The sequence below is a fragment of the Grammomys surdaster genome, unplaced genomic scaffold, assembly GCF_004785775.1.
Source record: "Grammomys surdaster isolate TR1022 unplaced genomic scaffold, NIH_TR_1.0 185, whole genome shotgun sequence".
Taxonomy (NCBI): Eukaryota; Metazoa; Chordata; class Mammalia; order Rodentia; family Muridae; genus Grammomys; species Grammomys surdaster.
The window spans coordinates 10,393,283-10,413,699 of record NW_021604630.1 but is presented as its reverse complement, the minus strand read 5'-3'; positions in this window follow the sequence as shown (position 1 = coordinate 10,413,699).

Genomic DNA, 20,417 nt, shown 5'->3' with positions numbered 1-20,417 from the left:
AGAGAGAGAGAGAGAGAGAGAGAGAGAGAGAGAGAGAGAGAGAGAGAACAGATCTGGAGGGGCCAGCACTTAATTCATTTTGTTCCACAGCAAGTAAGCAAGCCAATCTAATCCTGGATGCATACATCCGGGTGGTGAGTGGGCTTCTATGAAAGCCTACCCATCCCCTTCCACCTCCACCACACCAATGCCTGCATTCAGCCAGAGCTCTGGGCAAAAGGTAGCGAAACTAATAAAAGACTGATCAGCAGGCCCAAGAGCAGGGGGCAGTGTGGCCCATAATTGGGAAAAACGAACAGTAAAGCCATGTTTGCCAAGGAGCAGAAGTCTCCTTTGTTCTAAAATAGCACTCCGTGTTTAGTTAAAAGATAGACCTGTGACCCTTAATAATACCTAGTGGGTCGCTTTGTGCCTCTAATAGGACCCATGGCTCTTTGGCTCATTTTAAATTACTACCAAGCAGCGAGTAGGTTGGGACTTCATCAAGGAAAGAAAATCAATCTGAGAGGAAAAGCTATTCCTTAGCAGCAAAGGGAAAAGGAAGGAGGCAGTTCTTTTAACGTAATCAGAGATAGGATCTGGCTCAGCAGAGATGGAGCAAAAATAGGTTCTCCTCTGGTCCAGGTGCCTGAGTTCTACTTTACAGCAAGTCCACAGGGCTCAACCTCAGGATACCTGGGATACACGTGACATCTCAGTTTGGGACACCCCTTGCAGTACTAGAAGGGTGCGGACATTAAAAGATATCAAATAAGGGTACAGCCAGGACATCAGGGATCATGGTCATTTGGTTGGTGTGTTTTTAATCACACTCTTTCCCTGGTAATAATAAAGCTACAGAAAGGCGTGCTGTTAGTCTGGGTTACAATGTTGACAGGGTAACTGTCCACTATGACATTGCCTGTCACACCTCCATGGCCGAAACTGGATGGCAGACAGTTATAGAAAGATGAGTGGGGCTGGGGAGATGGCTCAGTGGCTAAGAGCACGGACTGCTCTTCCAGAGGTCCTGAGTTCAATTCCCAGCAACCACATGGTAACATGTGACCATCTGTAATGGGATCTGATGCCCTCTTCTGATGTGTCTGAGGAGAGTGACAGTGTACTCACATAAATTAAATGAATAAATCTTTAAAAAACAAACAAAACAAGAAACACACATGTAAAAAGATGACTGTATCAAAGCTACCCCACGTTATAAGGGTTTATGAAGCTCTGTTGTACATCCGTGCATAAACACACTAAACAAGACTCTCCAGATCGTCAGTTATCTCTTTAGTGGTCCACCTGCAGTTCCCAGCTTAGTACAATGCTCAGAAACTTTCCCACATGCCAACAAAAACCACTCCACAAGAGTGGAATGTACAGTTTGGTAAAGACCTCACAGGGAATCCAGGAGAACTTTCTATCAGATACAACACAGGAAACATTTTTAATCTAGTTTGAATATTTGATTTCTATCCAGTTTCCCATTCAAGGCCCTTGTCTTGAAGCCTTTGTCCCCTGATTCCAGTCTTTCTGCCCCCAAATCCAACTCTGAGCCTTTCTTTCACATGCTACTTACGAAGAACTCTTTGCCTGTAGGTTCTCAATCTGTGGGTTGAGACTTGTGTGAGTGACCCTTTCACAGGGATTACCAAAGACCATCAGAAAACACAGATATTTACATTAAAATTCATAACAGTAGAAAAATTACAGTAATGAAGCAGCAATAGAATAATTTTATGGTTGGGGGTCACCACAACGTGAAGAACTGGGTTAAAGGGACACAGCATTAGGAGGGCTGAGAATCACTGCTGTAGAGCAACAAAGCAAATTCCTAGACGTGGGATCTGCTCACTGTTGGAAACAAGGACAATACACAACAACTTGTGCTTTCAAACTTCTCAAGGACTTTGAAATAGAAATCAAGAATAACATCAAATAAAAACAACAGCTCACAGGACCAGAGACGGCTCAACCATTAAGAACATTTGCTGCCTTTTCAGAAGATATGAGTTCAGTTCCCAGAAAACAAATCATTTAGCCACGGCAGACATACATACACACAGATCATTTAAAACAATAATAACAAATTACTTTTTTAAAAGCCCAGCTCATAGCTAACCCTGTATCTTGCTCGCCACAGTGTATGTCACAGATGCAGGGCACGGTCTGGAGAGCATTTTGTGATGCTACACAGTCCAGGACTACACCCATGTGTGTCTCTAGATGGCTAGCATTGCTACAAAAATATCTAGGACTATTATTCTCTGTGTTCTTGTTCCCTGTACAAAATTCAACCCAGAATCTTAAGGGTTTTGTTTTGCTTTGTTCAGTAAGTTCATGCTCACTTTGGCCTATTCGAATCCCAACAAGATATAAAATGTGATAGGACTTTCTTTTTTTTTTTTTGCCTATAAAATTCTTAATACTAGTCGAAAGTGCTAACTAATTCAAGCTTAAGAGATGAAATGGCCTGACTGCCCAGTGTTCCTCAATTTATCCATGAATCAATGGGCTGACTCATTTCTAATTGATTCCCATGCATCCTCCCTGTTCTGTTACTAACACTTGCTCTACAGTTTTGGTTTTAATGAAGGCTGCAGTTAGCCTCTGGCCAATAACAGCATCTACTCAGCAGAGAGCCCTCAGAACTGCACTGCCACCGCATCAGTTACAAGGTTCGTGTCTCTCCTGTGCTCACCAGTAAGGCAGAACTTCAGAGTTCAGGCAGAAATCACAATATCAGAGATGAGGAGAATCCCCAAGTCAATCCAGATGATCCTTGGGGTTAGAATGAAGGCATCTCAGAGCATCGAGGATCTTGTTGCTTGATCTAATTAGACATCATAGAGTTACCGAAGAGACGTGGGGAGAAGCAATGACTTGGTCAAGATCGTGTGGCTTCCATGGCCAGAGAAATATCTGAGCCCAGAGGGCAGCTTGGGGTAGGAAACTCACTTGCCGTTTGATGCATGAACACCTGACAGATGGTGTATCTGGGGAAGCCTGGGAGCCAGAAAGACCCACTCTGATGAGTTAGAAGCCAGAATACATGACCTTCCCATCCAAGATCATTGAATAACCAACAAATCTGTTTTACCCAAACCACTCTTCTCCGGTTTGCTACAAATAATACCTGTGGAACTACAGAAACTATGGGGAAAGAGGCGAGGCCTGTGGGAAAGCCCCTGTGTGCTTTCAGCCTTTAAAATTGGCAAGACTTTAAAAAATGTAAAGTTTCACTAGCGCGAAAACCGGAAGTGAGGTAATAAAGAAGCGGTACTCCTTGGGCTTGGGACATAAAACACAGCTGACACTGCACAAGGTGTCCTGTAATTTGGCTCATTTAATTCACAAAACTCAAGGAACCCTTTTTATCTGCCCACAAACCTTTCCTCCAAGGTGGAACATGAGTTCCACAGCCCGTCTCCAGGAGACATCGTAACCCCTTCATGTTCTACATTACCTGGAGTGGGGAACTCTAAAGTCTGTGAGGTATGGAAGATAGCTTAGGCTGCCAGCTTTCTTGTCTGGTTTGGCATGTGTAGAAGAAAGGTCCAGAACTTGACCTCAAGCGTATCTTGCCTCCTTAGCTCATTTCAGACATGTTACATGCTGGAATCACAGCTACACACACATGGCCATCAAGTCAAACATCAGACTCACTGCTGTCCAGAATAGCAGGAATCCTCTCTTTTCTCTGACAGAAGCTTTAAAAGAATCAAGGCTGAACTTAGCCTTCCCTCACGATAGGGTTCTGAGAGATTTCCATGTAAACTGAAATTCCAACAAAAGGATTAAACTGTGAAAACATGGGAGGACCTACACTTTGACAGACATCATGACGCAGACAACTGGTATTTTTGGACCTGCAGGAAAAATCCATCTCATCCTTCCCTCTGGCCGACAAACTACTTCCTTGAAATGTGTCCCTGGAGTGGAAATCTTGGCTATGAATGGAATGGTTCTTGGCCTCTCCATGGAGTTAGCCTTGCCTCCCAGAGATGCCAATCACCCAACTGAAGAAAGCAAATCTGGGGTCTTGGCCCTAACCTCAATGACAGGACTGAAGAACAACCAACAAACATTGCTTTGCCTTTCTTAGGATTCTAATGGAACTTGGTGTGTGTGTGCATGTGTGTGTGTGTGTGTGTGTGTGTGTGTGTGTGTGTATAAGTAGGCATTCCACTGAACTGTTTCTGCTGAGATCTGCTGTTCACACTCACCCACAGAGGGCACTAGACAAGAACTCTTGCCTTTTGCCTGATTTATTTATTTATTTATTTATTTATTTATTTTGCCAGAAGTATACAATATGTCTGGGTATTTTACTCTCAAATAGATCACCTCCATCCATGAGATGCTGACTCTCTTTCCCACTTTTAGAAAAAGAAGCAAAACCAAAAACAAGACAGCAACTAACTCTACAAAGATCAGAGGTGTTGAAGTAATTAGTTAAAATCGGCCACTGTTCAAACCGACTATCTAAACTGCGGCAGCTTTGCCTAGCTCAGCTGCCTTGTTTCTCGGCCAGAGGCCACGTGTGCTCCGCAGCTAGAAACGGCCAGCCAGAAACACCAGCCCTGCCACCCACGAGACGTCAGCATGGGAGATGGCTCTACCATTCTTCCATGCTGTCTTCACAAGGCTGGGCATTGCCCAGACCATCCCGCCATCCACGTGGGCCCAGTAGGAAAATGAGACTCTAATGCTTAAATTATCCAAAAGCTTATATATTTGATAATGATCAGTAACAAGATGTCCATAAAATCAGAAGTGTAATCCAATACCCAACCTAGATATACCAACTACCTTTGACTGCTACAGACACGTGAATATCCGCCTCCATGTTCCCCTCTCTCTTGTTCCTCTCTCCTAGCTTCTTCTCTTCCTTCTCCTCCTCTCCTCCTTACTCCTCCTCTTCCTCTCCTTACTCCACCCACCTTAGCTCTTCCTACACAGAAGTATCCCATTTTGTCTTCACAGACAGCCAGAGGAAGAACTTAGTTCTTGCCTTCTGACTTACTTTCCTTTCCCATCCCTTCTTTTCTTCATCTTCCATCTCTTAAAGAAAACAGTTTTGGAACTCCAGTCAAGAGCTAGGAAAGTGCACGCACATGATCAAGGGAACAGCCTTCAACCCCTTCCTCAGCTGTTTAATTTAAAGCTGTCCTTTCCTCGATGGGGCTGAGTTCACCCTACCTTCTTCTCTTCCTTTCCCAGAACTCAACCAGACAACAGAGCCATCCTTTGTCCACCCTTCCTTACCATCTGTTTTCCAGTCACACAAATCTGGGAGGTGAGCAATCAGCCATCAACGGGATTGAGAGCTCCAAAACTGGGTCTAGGGGTGCAGGTTTACCATAGGGAGTAAAGCTAGACTGCATATAGTGTATATCCACAGCCTGGGAGGGCGATTGCATCTGAGAGCCTGTGTCCTTTCTGGAAAAGACCTTGTGGATGTAATTAAGAAACCCAAGGTGAATTCATACTGCTATCCAGGTTGGCTGTATACTCATCAGCACTTCCTTACAGACGTAGGACAAAAGGAGAGGATACAGACAAGAGAAAGCCACAAAAGGAAGAGACAGAAACTGGAGTGAAATGGTCACAGGTCACGGAATACTGGAAGCCATCATTAGCTAGATTACAATGCCCACCAGCTTGAGATGGAGCAGTGTCCTGCTCACTTCAAAGACAGACTTCTGTCTTCCAGGACTGTGAGAAGGCACATTTTGATGTTCTAATCCAGGGAGCTTGCAGCAATAACTTTAGCAAAACTACAACATGAATGTAATCAAACTCCATTTCCACTGCTTTTCTGATGTATGTTAGAATCCATTCTGTGGAATGAGGACCACTGATGTCATTGAAGGTAGAGATGAAGCATCTAAGGCCTCAGGCTTTAGCCACACCTGGCCTACCCCCCCCCCTACAAATCCCCCAAAAGCCACCTCTCTTGTGTAGAGGTCTTGGTGCCATAGAATACCTGAAGAGGTTATGGAAAACACTATACAATCCCTTCTCTCCATCCACCTTTATGCAGAGTCCAGGGTTTGAACTCCTATCGCTAGGTTTGTACTGCAAGCTCCTTTTCCCAGTGAACCATTTCAATGTCCCAACTACCAGGCCATGATCTCTAAAGAAGTCATTCACCAGTTGTTCTCCAAAGACTTCCTCAACACTATATCAAACACTATGTCAAGCCTGCTCTTCCTAAGACTTAAAGACCAGAATCCTCTTCTGCCCTTTCATATCTGTCCTATCCTGCTTTCTTAGTATGCCTCCAGTTTAAGTGCAACTTTAAAACAGTAATAATCATCCTGACTGATACCTGCTCCTTCTCGCCTGTTCGATCTTCCTAGAAATAACAAGAGCTAGTCTGCCCTCTGGATGCTGCTACCATCCCATGCTAACAATTCCAAACTGCGTCAGTCTTTGAACGTTTTCTCGACTTGTTCTATGGCCAAGTCATCATCATTTGCTTCCCTTTATATACAGGAACCCCAAATGTCACCACTCCAGAGGTGTCTATCATGACTAAGCCATCTAAAATACCACCCTCAGCCCTACAGCTGCTCCCTCAGATGTTGTGTCTTCTTTGTGTTATTATCACTCTCTGATGCATATTACCTGTTCATCACGTGTGTCTCCTCCTTTCTCACAAGACAGAAGTTCTGAAGTGCCGATCTGTGTGTTCCTAGGAACCACTACCCCCTTATCTATAACTGAACTTTCCAAATCAATCATGGCTCAGTTCCGGTAGGAGAATAGGAAGTGGAAGTTGCCAGGAATAAACAATCTGTGAATTGCAAATTGCAAACCATTCGTAGGAGCAGGATGAACTCCTGCATCACCTTGCTCCATCCCAGGAAGGATGTCATCCAAAATGTGAATAATTCCTTAGTCCAGTGTATCCGCACTACCTGTTTGTCACTACTACCCAAGGGTGTTACCAAACTGCTGATAGATGCAAATAGGTTCCAGAGCTCAGCAGAGTCTTGTGATGCAAGCCGGATAGGTAAGAATAATCGCAATGGTTTTTCAGAATAGTCATTAAATAAAACTTCACTGAATGCATGCCAAATGACAATTTGTAAGTAATCAAATCAATATGCTAGACACCCCCTTGATCCGTGCCTTCCAGGTTGGTAACCACAGCCAGACACGGCTATTGAGCACCTAAAATCACGTTAGTCTAATTGTGCTGTGCTGTAAATAACAAATACACACCAGATTTAGATGACTTAGAGGAAAAAAGAATGCCAGAGATCTTATAAATAATTTCTGCATTACCTGGGCTTGGTGATACATGCCTATATGCTAGTACTTTGGAAATAAAGGTATAAATTATATAGGCATGCCTTTCACTAGAGACATAGAACCGGCAATTCAGTTGGTGGCAAGCCATCCCCCACCATCAAGAAAACACACAGAAATAGACTGACTGCTTCCTAATAAGTCTGCATAAAACTGTGAGCCAGTGCTGCTGTTGGCTTTATTTCTGCTCCTATAATTGATCTTTGGCTTAATTAGCCAGCACATTATAAACTACCCTGGCAAGAGTATTGTGCTTTCATCTTCCTGTATCCATGGCCAGGTCTAGAGTCCTGTCACATTCCTTACCACCTTTTAGAACAAATGACAAATCAACCAGCAGCCTTAGCCTCTGTCATAGCAGTTTCAAGGCAAAGACAAAGAGAATTGACTCAGCCTTAAAATGTCAAATGAATCATGATGCCAGGATGATTTATATCTACTTCAGAAAGCTGTGAATTGGTCCTCCTCAGCTGGCCTGTCGCTGACCTTCCTAGCATCTGAAGCTATATAATTAACTTGAGATGGGAACCCATCTTCCTGGTCAGTAGTCTGCTGGGATGGAAGGGTCTTTGAAACCTAAAGAGAGCCTCCAACTTCTTAACCAGGAAATGTCCAAGAAAGGTTAGAGAAACCTGGTCAAAGAGTATCTGGGGGGAATCTCTTGATGATGGAGGTGAGGAAGAAGGCTGGATTTACCCAAAGAGCAGGTGAGTATATGAACACTGCCTGTGCCCATCATAGCTCCGCACATGCTTAACTTCTACCAAGGTGAGAAGTTCAGTAGAGAAGGGCTATTTAAGAGACCCAAGTCTGTATGACGAGTGCCCTTGGGAGGTGACGGGATGTTAAAGAGGTGAGGCCCACTAGAGGGAAGTTAGACAACTGGGGGCATGCACTCAGGTGGTTTCTGGGAGTTCAGTTCCTGTTCCTTGTCTCTTAGTTTAAATCTGGGGGTAAAGGCATCCTCCACCACACATCCCGCTTTTGTGAAATATACTGCTGCCACAGGCCCCAAAGCAACCAGTGCAAGTGTCCTGTACCAAAACCTTTCTTCATTTTTAGTTAGTTTTCTCAAGTATTTTTATCACAGTATCATCAACTGACTAATAAACTCACCTCAGTGAGGGAAGCCGAGGACACACACTCATTAAAAGGCTGCATCTACTAATAATCATAAGGACATGAACTGCTTCCCTTCTGGTCCTCCCACCCTACCACCACATCAACGGGAGCTCCTATAACGACAGGGTGTATGGTGGAAAGACCTGCCTACCTCAGGATTTATTTAATACATCTCTAGGGAAACCAAAAAAAACGGGTGGGGGAATACAGGACATCAGAGCTCTGATACCCATAGCTTTAGGAAACAGGACCACCTGACCCCTAGCCAGGTAAACAAAAAGCCTCATGGTTATCAACCTCAGTTCCTTCCAACACAAATGCATCAGAGGCAGCTACCAAGAAAAACAACATGGAACCAAAGGAAACAAAAAATACAAACAGAACGATCATAGCAAACGCTTACATTCAGACGCAGTGTGGTAGGCATTCAGATTATGACTGTGAATTTTAAAAAGTTTAGTTAATATGCTAAGGGGAAAACGAACAGCATACAGGAATGGTTAAGTAAAAAAACACAAGGGGAAAAATCTGAATTATTTGTTTTTCAAGACAGGATTTCCTGTGTAGCTCTGGATGTCCTAGAACTTTTTCTATAGACCAGGATAGCCTTGAACTCAGGGATCTACCTGTGTCTGCCTCCTGAGTGCTGGGATTAAAGGCATGAGCCACCATCACCTGGTTAAAAAAAAAAAAATCTAACTATTTAAGGTGTCTTGGGGTTTTGCTGCTGTGAACAGACACCATGACTAAGGACAACATTTAGTTGGAACTGCTTTACAGGTTCAGAGGTTCAGTCCATTATCATCAAGACAGGAACATGGCAGCATCCAGGCAGGCGTGGGATGCTGGAGGAGCTGAGAGTTCTACATCTTCATCTGAAGGCTTCTAGCAGGATACTCACTTCCAGGCAGCTAGGAGTAGGGTCTTAAAGCCCAAGCCCACAGTGACACACCTACACCAACAAGGCCACACCTCCTAATAGTGCCACGCTCTGGGCCAAGCATATGGAAACCATCACATAAGGAAAAAGCCAGAATTAAAAAATATTTGAACAAGAATAATGCATATGGCACGGTTTAAATGAGACCTCCCCCCGCCCCCACAGTCTCAGGCGTTTGAAGACTTGGTTCCTACTAGGTGACTCTGTTTGGAGAGGCTTAGGAAGTGTGGCCCTGCTGAGAAAATATGCTACTAGGGGTGGCTTTGAGAGCAAAATGCCAAACATACTGGCAGTTCTCTTTCTCTGCTCCCATTGTTGTTAAAGATGTGAGTCCTCCACTTCCTGCCCTGCCACCTCGCGAGCTCTCCACTTCCTGTCCCCGCCACCATGCCTGCTCTTGTTACCATGCCTCCATTACACCATACGGGCTTTTATCCCTCCATAACCATAAGCCCAAATAAACGCTTCTTCTATAAACTGCCTTGGCAATGATGCTTTGTCACAGCAAATGACTAGTAACTCATATAAATACCCTCAAAGGTCTTATCTATAAAACAAAGACAGCTAAGACAAGAATCCCTGAGCTTGAAGAAATGACAATGGAAACGCCCAAACTGAAAGCCAAAAGAAAAACATTACAAAAGTGACAGCAAGCTATCTGACGTCTGTGGAGACAGAAGAGAATTTAAAATATAGGGAGTGCAGAGAAAAGAGAAGATGCCAAGCAATAAGGGCTGACAAGGATACCAAACCACAGGTCCAAGAAGCTCAGGGAACAACCAGGCAGTGTAAATACCAAAATACCTATGTCTAGGCATAACATATTCAAATTGCAAAATGGAATAAACCGAGAACATTATGAAGGAAGTTATGTGGGTAGGATATAGTTATATATGAAGGAAAAGTGGCAGGAACACGCGCAGACTTCTCTTCAGAAACTATACAAACAAAGATAAAAGTGGAGCAAAATATTTGTAATGTGAAAAGGAAAACATTACCAACCTAGACTTCTATATCCAGCAAAACTATCAAAACATCATATGGCACTCCACAGTTGAGCACAGTTTTGCACTACTGGGAATTGAATCCAGAGTCTTCACACATGCTAAGCAAGTACTTTACCATCAAGCTACCACCTCACCCCAACATGCACAATATGTGTGTGAGTGAGTATATAGATATATATGTGTGTGAATCATATATAAATGTGTATATGTGTATATATACATATATGTATACATATGTATGTACATATCCATTAAGATGAATTTAATTTTAAAAAATTAGTTAGTGGGTGGTTGGCGAGATGGCTCAGCAGTTAAGAACATTGGCTGCTCTTCCAGAGGATCCAGGTTCAATTCCCAGCACCTAGCTGGCAGCTCACAACTGTCTGTGACTCTAGTTCCAGGGGATCTGATACCCTTACACAGACAGACATACAGACAAAATACCAATGCACATAAAATAAGCATAAGTAAGTTATTAAAATGTTTTAAGTAATAGGAAGGAATAAACAAACTTATACCTTGTTAATGTTAATTAAAATACATCTAGAGTACTATTTTTAACTTTAGACAGAGGAGACTTCAGAACAAAAATAACCATCAGAGACACGTAAGCACTATATTAATAACAAAGGGGCTGCTTCTACAAAAAGACAAAAATCCTTAATTCCTGCACCTAAAATCAAAGTGTCAGAATATGGTAGAACTGAAACAAAGGCAAAGCTGGGATAACAGATGAGCCAACTCTGACAGTTGGAGACTTCAAGACCCCACTATCAGGAATTGGCAAGTCCAGTAAGCAGGAAATCATTAAGGACATAATTGAAATGAGTAGCGCCATCAATCAACTGGCTATAATTGACATCTTCAGACTCTTCGTCCAACAACAGAATACACACTCTTCTCAGGCTCACTCGAAATGGGTCATTGATCAAGAGAAATCATATTTTGAGCTGCAAATACACCTTAAAGTGTAGACTAGAAACCACATAAAGTATGATATCAGGTCACAATTGCTGTAGCATCTTAGCAACTGGAAAACACACTTCTGAGAAACACATAAACCAAGATAGTCTTTAAGTCCTTGTCATATTACCTTTTTCAAAATGAGAGACTCTAAAATCAAAATTAAAACAGGGAACATCATGCTAGAGCACATGATAATTGAAATACATAGATATATTACATTTATAATACATTAATGTACATTTACATATAATATATAAATTATACATACATATATACATACATAAACTTAAGCACAGTTAAGCACAATTTTGCACAATTTTGAATTGAATCCAGAGCCTTTACACATGTGAAACATGTATTCTACCAATGAGCTATGTCCCCACCCCAATAAGTACAATATGTATGTATGTGTGAGCATACGCATATATGTGTATATGTATATATACCAAAAAAAAGAACTTTACTTGATAGCCTAGGTGAACCTTGAAGGATATGATCTGACAAAGCTTACATGAAGACAGAGAATCTGAATTTAATTGCATATGTACTAAGTTGAATTAACAATCCTTTGTTTTCCAAAACAGAAATTTCAGAATCAGATGGGTTTTCCTAGGGCATAGCTTACCCATTGCCATCCGAGTATGCTGACCCCTGCGATTTCTCCAAATATTGGAAACACAACTGCATTTTTGCTCTTCCCCATGCATGAAATTTCTATCTATTAACAAGTTGAATTCAGTAGAGAGTCAAAAAAATTGCTCAGCATGTCCATGTGGATTGAGCCCAGGGATGTAAGGCTGGCTCATTGTTCAAATATCAATTAAATATCAATACACTAAAGGAGAGAGAAATCATATGATTGTGTTAACAGATGCAGAAAAGGCATTCAATACAAAATAACACCTATTCATAATAAAAGCTCTCACAAAATTATGAATAAACAGGAAGTTTCTCAACTTGGCTTTTTAAAAAAACCACTAAGAATTAAAGCCAACATCTAACACGATAATAACAGTAATAAACTAGAAACTTTCCCATTCAAATTAAGAACATGGAAGGCTGTTCACGCCCACCATTCAACATCACCCTGGAAGTCCTCACTAATGCAGAAAGACTAGAAGGAAAGCCAGGAGAATGTATACTAAGAAGTAATAAGTAAAAGTCTCTGTGTTCAAATGCCATAGATTATACAGCAATTCCCCAAACAAAGAGTAAAATCATGGAAATGCAGATTGCTAGGCAGCCGCACGTGTGGCTAATGTAAAAGTTGGTCACCTTCCTATGTACCAGCAGGGGACAAACCAAACCAAACATAGTGTGATGTTTGCAAGAACCAAGCAAGCAAGCAGGAGAATTGGTGATGAATGTAGTCAAATACGCCCAAGATCTTTATGAGGAATACTGAAACATTCTGATGGAAGAATTCTAGGATCTAACAACCAGAAGAAATTCCACACACAAACACAGAAAGTCGGAGATGTAAGTTCTCCCTGAGTGTGTGTATATAGTCGGTGCAACACCAGTAAAAATACTACCAAGCTATTTCACAAATCAACATATAAACTCTAAAATTTATATGGAGAGGCAAAGGCTCAGAATAGCCAACATAGCATTGAAAGTAAAGAACACAGCAGAACTGGCATTAACAGCCTCAATACTTGCTACAAAGCTCTAGCCATCAACAGTGTGGAGCAATGAAGGGACAAACATACAAATCAACAGAGCAGAATGGAAAACCCAGAAGTAGACCCACACAACCATGACCAATTATCTTCGACCAAGGAACAAAGGTTTAGTGAAGAAAGCATAGCTATTGTTTTCTTTTCTTTTTTTTGTGACAAATGTTGCTGGATCAATTGGAAATCTAATATACATACAAAAACTAAATACTGACATTATACAACTCATAAAAGTGACCCAACCCATGCACCTATATCTAAAACTGCACAAAAGCATAAGAGAAGATGGAGGTGACCTTGGGTTTCCTAATAAATTTTTAGTTGTGCCATATAATTATGTTTAAAAACAAGTAAGTTGGCCTCTCTTCAAACCTGCTCTGTAGACACATTCCCAGGAAAATGACTCTGAGAAACTAAACACTGAGAAAATTATTCCAAAACAAATACTTGATTAAGGAGTCATCAAAAAATATATAGATATTTCTTAAAAGATGAGAATAAGAGAATAACAACTGTGGTGGCTTGAATAGGAGCGGTCTCCACAGGCTCACAGATTTGAATGCCTGGTCACTGGGGAGTAGCACTATTTGAGAGGGATCTAGAGGTGTGACCTTGTTGGCATCAAGGTGTCCCTGGGGATGGGTTTTGGGTTTTCAAAAGCTTAAGCCAGGCCTGGTGTCTCTCTCATTTCCTACTACCTGCAAATCTGGATATAGGACTCTTCTCCAGCACACCATAATGTCTGTCTGCATGCTGCCGTGTTCCTCACCATGATGATAAGGGACTAAACCTTTGAACTGTAAGCCAGCCCCACTTAAATGTTTTCCTTTATAAGAGTTACTATAGTCATGGTGTCACTTCACAGCAATAGAACACAAACTAAGACAACAATCTAGTGTAAAAATAAGCAAAAGATCTAAACGGAGAGTACACACACACACATACACACACACACACACACACACACCATCCAGGCAGCAAATAAGCCCGTAAAGAGAAATCCCATATGACTTATTATAAAACAATACACACCTACAGAGTAGTCAAAAGCCAAAGCATAAATAGCAGTAAGTTCTTGTGAGCATGTGGCATCAAAGAACCCTTTGAGTGCTGTTGAGAATGCAAAACAGTAGTCTGTGGATGTTTTACAAAATGGACTCCTCCGTAGCAGACAGATAAAAAGAGTGTAAGTGCCAGAAGTTAGGGAGGAGTACTATAGAAAGCTATCTTCCAAGCATGACATGGCTGTTACACCCTTGAATTCACAGCAGCTGTGGTTACCTGCATAACATTGAACCCACCAATAGTCCATCATGGAAGGGGGAGGAGCTTGTGAAGTCCCACCCCTCCCTGAGGAACTATTGACTATTAATAGTTGTGCAGGAATGGAGAGTGGTATAGTCAGTGGTAAGATGTCCATGTTCTATTAAATACTCTATATCCATATCGTGCAGCAACCCTAATTCAACTGAGTGGGACACACACGCACACGCACACACTCACACACAATATGGAAATATAAGAAAGACTACTTGAGAAGAAGAAGGGATTCATCAAGAGGGGGATGGGATATGAGAAAGTAATTGAGATGAATATTATCAAAATTCATTATATATTGTATTAGCCAGGTTGACAACCAGGAATAGCCACTACATACATATATATGAAATTGTCAAAAAGTAATTAATAAAAAAACTTATGCAATCCAGTAGTCAAGCTCTTTGGAATTCATTCAAGTGAGCTGAAACTATATCCACACTAAAACCCACACACAAATATTTATAGCATCTTTATTCGTAATTGGCAAAACTTAGAAGCAACCAAGATATTCTTCAACAGCTGAATCAACAGTATGACACATCCATACAATATGTGAATTTTAAGGACTTCTTTTCTTGGTGCACCAAACAGACTCTAAGTACCAGGTGGCCATGTGTACCAGGTTGATAAGGTCAGCCCCTGACACAAATTATTTTTCTTTTCCCCATCTGTGACACAATGACATTCAAATATACCAGGGAATTTTCTTCACACTTGGCCCCCAAGAAAAGCACTTGCATATGACCCAGGTCTCTACCCTCCCTCTCTCTCTCCCCCTAACATCCCTCTCTGACTCTTCTTTAACTTCTCTCCTTTCTCCCTCCCCTCTCTCACTCTTCCCTCTGTGTTCATGTCTCCCCCTCCCTCTCCATCTTCTCTCCTTCCCCTCCTTTTGTTTTTCCTTCCTTCCTCTATCTTTCTCTCCCTCTCTCTTCAACTCCCTCTCCTCTCCTGACCTTTCTCCCTCCACATCTGCTTGGGTAAGCCTATTCATTAGCAGTTCCTCCTCTATGCTTCCTCTGGACCATGACATACCTCCCTCTGCAGAATCTGCTATTAATAACAATCCTTTACTTTCACAGAACATCAGTAGAAGTGGTCCTTAAAGACTCCATAGGGAATATGTACTGTATTAGCCATATGCAATAATAAGGAATATTATTCAGTAATAAAAAATGATCAGACAAAAAGATACAAAGAAACCTTAACTTCATATTGCTAAGTCTGAGAAGTCAACATACTGTGTTAATTCAACTATACAACATTCAGGAGAAAGGTAACTATGGAGACAAAGGATGAGTCATGGCAAGAAGTTTAGAAAAGGAGGGTGAATGTGTGAAGTGGGGGAATTGGGGGGCAATAAAACAGTGACACCACACTGGTAGCTACATAACATTTATCAAACTTGATAGCACATACAGTAGCAAGAGCGATTCCTAATGTAAAGATAGCCTTTAGCCAATAATAATGTGTGAATATTGGTTCCTTCATAGAAAAGAATGTGTCCAGTAAACAGACCACATTAATACAAGGTATTTAAAATGCAGAAATTTGGGGTAGAGGTAAATTTGCAAGTTCACAGTTATAAGGAAAAATACAAAAAGGCCCAACTATATATTAGTCATAAGAGACATATCTTGAATGGAACTAAAAACATCTCATCCCCAAAACTGTGGCTATACTAAGATGAGACAAAGTGGACTCAAAGCAAGTAATGTCCTCAGAAATAATCACTGTCATTCTAAATGACAGTTCATCAAGAACACCAAACAACCATGAATCACGTGTTCCTCATGACAGAGCTTTAGATACACAAACATAATGAAGAGAACTCATGGGAGAAGTACCCAATCCATAAACCCAGTGTCTTCTCTCTCTGTGGATTGATAGGACCACATGACAAAATGCATCAAGAATTCAGAGGATCAGAACAGCTACATCAAGCACAATAGCCCAACAACTGCATCATGCAAATTCTTCTCAGGCATACAGAGAGCATTCACTAAGCTAGACCATATACCAGATCAGAAAGCAAGCCTTGAAACACTTAAAATGTTCCAAGGATGTACTCACACTATGTACTGACTGCTTTAAGTTAGAAAACAACAGAAACAGGGCTAGACCTCCAATTAAAACACTTCTAAATAATCATGGGTCCAAGGAGATATCACTCATGATATTAGAAAACAAAATCTATTTGATTGATAATCATTTTAAAAATGAATTCAAAGGGAAATTAGAGGTTTATGTGTTTATAGTGAAAAAATAAATTTTAAAAAGTACGTACATGCGTTTCCATTTTAAGAAGAACAACAAAAAAGAATTGGTGTGTTGGTTCACACCAGCAAGGAGATCTCTGTGAGTTCAAGGCCAGCCTGGTCTACACAGTGAATTCCAGACTAACCAGGACTATATAGTAAGACCCTGTCTCAAAACAAAACAAAGGAAGCTCAAAAAAATTAATTAAGAATGAATTAAATTCAATATCAGAAGTAATAATGAAGAACGGAAATCAACTAAATAAAAACATAGTAGACAAAGAGGTAGTTGAGAATCTGCTACTGTCTTTGGGAGCCTGAGGGAAAAAGGTGGAGAGTGACAGGGAATGACAGTGGACATCTTCCTCTGGTTTCCACATGTGCACAATGGGTACACCTGTGTGACTGCATGCATGGTGCACACACAAATACCACATGTCCCACACATAATCATAAAGTACTTATGGGCTGTGGAGATGGCTCACCGAGGAAGAATACCTGGTAAGTAAACATGAGAACTCATCCAAGTTTGAATCTGCAACACCCACATTAAAAGACTTCATGTATCAGCACACATGCCTGTGACACCCAGTGCTGTCTTAGGTGAAAGACAAGAGAATCCCTATAGCTTGTGGACTGCCAGGCCAGCTGAAGGTCTGCTGAGAGACCTGTCTCCAGAGAATAAGGCAAAGGATGATACAGGAGGGCCTAAGTCTGCTTCTGGCCTCTGTTCAGGCTTTCAGAGGTAGTTAAGTGAGTAAGGCAAAGATCACCAGAGTAAGCAAGTGTGGGTTTTCTTCTATAAACTACATGCCTTCACTTGCTCTTGCTTTAGGTCTTTGAGCAGAGGATAATATAGAGAATATTCTACAATCAACATCACCAGCCCCACAGCTTGGAAATATGTCCAGGTGGCCTGGGTATTCATGGTTACAAAGCCATAGACAATGAAAAAGACCAATCTTAAAGCTACAGGGACCATCTCTAAGAATGGGGCCCAGGAAGTTAAACCAAGTGAGTAAAAGCTATCTCTTCCAACTATGGAATAGGGTTCCATCCTCCATCGGCCCATGGAAAGCTAACTCGAAGAGAAAAGAACCAAAAATTAGAATCATTGTTGTGCTCAACAACTAAGTCAGAAATATCCTAAAATGAAGCTCTGCCCCAGACAATGGTAACCAAGGACGTGACTACTGAAAAGAGGGGAGGGAACAGTTAAAAGAGGCTTCAAGGAACAGATGGTCTTCTCTACTGTATCCCTCCTCCTTTTCTCTCTTTCCTACACTCACCCACCACACACACACACACACACACACTTCATGGGCTCCCTTCACTCTATCAGCACTGACAGCTAATCCACCGATAGAAAAATCTGTCTACTTTTCATTTCAGGTTGCTCATTGATAATCCACCCACTAGCATAAGTAGAAGTAGACACATAAGTTAATAATGATCTCAGTACAACAGACGAGATGTGGCTCATAGTCTGGCGATGGTGAGTTGTGGTAACAGGTAAGCCTGGAAGCAGCCCAGGAGATGGGCTTCAGAGCCAGGATGCTCCTCCCCAAAGGCAAAGCTCCCGGCCAGCCAGGAGAGTAGAGTCAGGTCCATCTGGGAAGTGAAGCATCTTGCTCTTGGGTGACTGCCTCTACCTCTTTAGAGTAGCAAAGACAAGACATGGCAGACTAGAAACAGGCAAAGGCTAATCTACACAAAGACTCAGAATGTTAGCCCCAGAGGAAAACAAAGATTCTGAGATGACAGGCTGACCTAGCTTGCAAGGAAATGCCCAGGTTCCAGAAATTCTTCAGTCCAAAGCAAACAGGACAGTTGGCCACCAAAGTTTGGGATTCCCCTTGAATACCAGGAATGGACAATAAAGAGGTAGACAACAGGATCTACTTTAATATGTATGCATTGCAGAACCTCAGCCCCTGAACCTGTCCATCTCCCTGAATCAGAAGAAAAGGCCTCCTGGAGCCCACTGCCATGGCAGAGAGCTCTGAGAGAATGTTATCACGGGATCGATAAGTGATGGGGATTTTTCCCTGCCAGTAGACCAGTAGTACTTCAGGCCTTGTGGCTCCTTGGCCCCCAGTTCTCTCTCTTGGTTCTTGTGTTTCCTTTCTTCAAAGAGAAGATACAACAGAGCCAAACACAGGGAAGTAAAATTATCATCCTGGCTTTGGTTCCCAAAAGCTGATGTCCTGAAGGAAAAGGAAAGCAAGTTTTGACCCTGGCTCTTGATGAGTCAAGACATCAGAGGGAAAGTGCCTCTGTAGATTGGTTTGATTATCAAGAGCAGAAGCAGCGAACCAGAGGCTCCCATGACCCAACTTGGCATAGTAATAGAATCTCTAGGGCTGAAGTGGACATGGTAAATGTCTCTGAACTACCCTTTTGGTTTGTGGGGTTGATCTATCTACATGTGATGAATGAGGTGATTTTCTTTTTAAAGATTTATTTATTTTTAATACACACACACACACACACACACACACACACACACACACACACACATATATATATATATATATATATATGGGTGTTTTAACTGCATGTATGTTGTACCCATGGGTGGCCCATGGAGGCCAGAAACTGGAATTAAAGGATGTTGTTAGCTACCGTGTATATGCTGGAAATCAAACCTGGGTCCTCTGGAAAAGTAGCCAGTGCTCTTAACCACTGAGTCATCCCTCTAGTTCCAGGGAGTAGATTCTTTTAAGACTCCTCTCACACACTAACAATAACAAAGATGTTTTAGTGTGATACTCTTGCACGTGACTAAGGCAGTAAATACACTGCAAGATGATGACTACAGGTCACATCTATTGAGTAATTGGCATACCCTTGTCTGCAACTATGATTGACAGCTCTGTCTACAACCTTATAATAATTACATGAGAGTATTTTTAATGGCTGGCATACCAAAATACCACAAATGTCTGCTGTCTAAAAACAACAAACATTCATTAATTCATGATTCTAGAGAGAATCAGAGACAGAGATGTTTACACAAATATGAGTGCTGGTGTGATGTGATGTTGGAAACACGAAGTCTAGAGGCCAGGTGTCCTTCCCTAGGACCCTGCCTCATTCTGTGTAGGCAGCTTTCTCCCTGAACCTGAAGCTCATGGGTTTTGGTTAGGCTAGCAGCCAGCAAGCCCCAGAGATCTCCTTAACTGGCCCACTCCCAACCCCTTGCCAGCACTGAGGTTATAGACACATGGGAGATCACACTCTTGTTACATGAGTGCTGGGGTCTGAACTCAGGTCCTCCAGGCTGTGTGCAAACACTCCCCAAGGTAACCTTCTGAAGGGCTCTGAGGAGGAGTACCCTGCTTCCCTCCAAGCTTCTGGTAATTGTTAGACATCCTAGGCATCCGTCAGCTTGCAGAGGCAAGCACTTCATGTCTTCACATCATTTTGTCTATACCTAAGCCTTTTGCAACTCTTTTGTGTGTGTGTGTGTGTGTGTGTGTGTGTGTGTGACTATTTAGTCTAGCTTAAGCTATACTAGACTTTTATTTAAGTAATTGTGACCTGCACTGAAACTATTAATATTTTCAAATAACAGTTATTTTCTGAAGTTTGGTGAAGGCCATGAATTTTAGTTGGGGGAACAGAACTCAACACAGTATGTTACCTAGAAAGCATTTTAGGGTTTACTCCTTAGGCCAGTATCAGTAACCTCAATCCCCAGCCTTTGGAGCTCCTTAGAGATCTCTGGTAATTCTTATTTGTAGGCAAATTTGAGGACCATTCTGAGGACATTAGACACACTGTCCCCATTCATCCTCAGCGTAAATTCTCTTTTTTT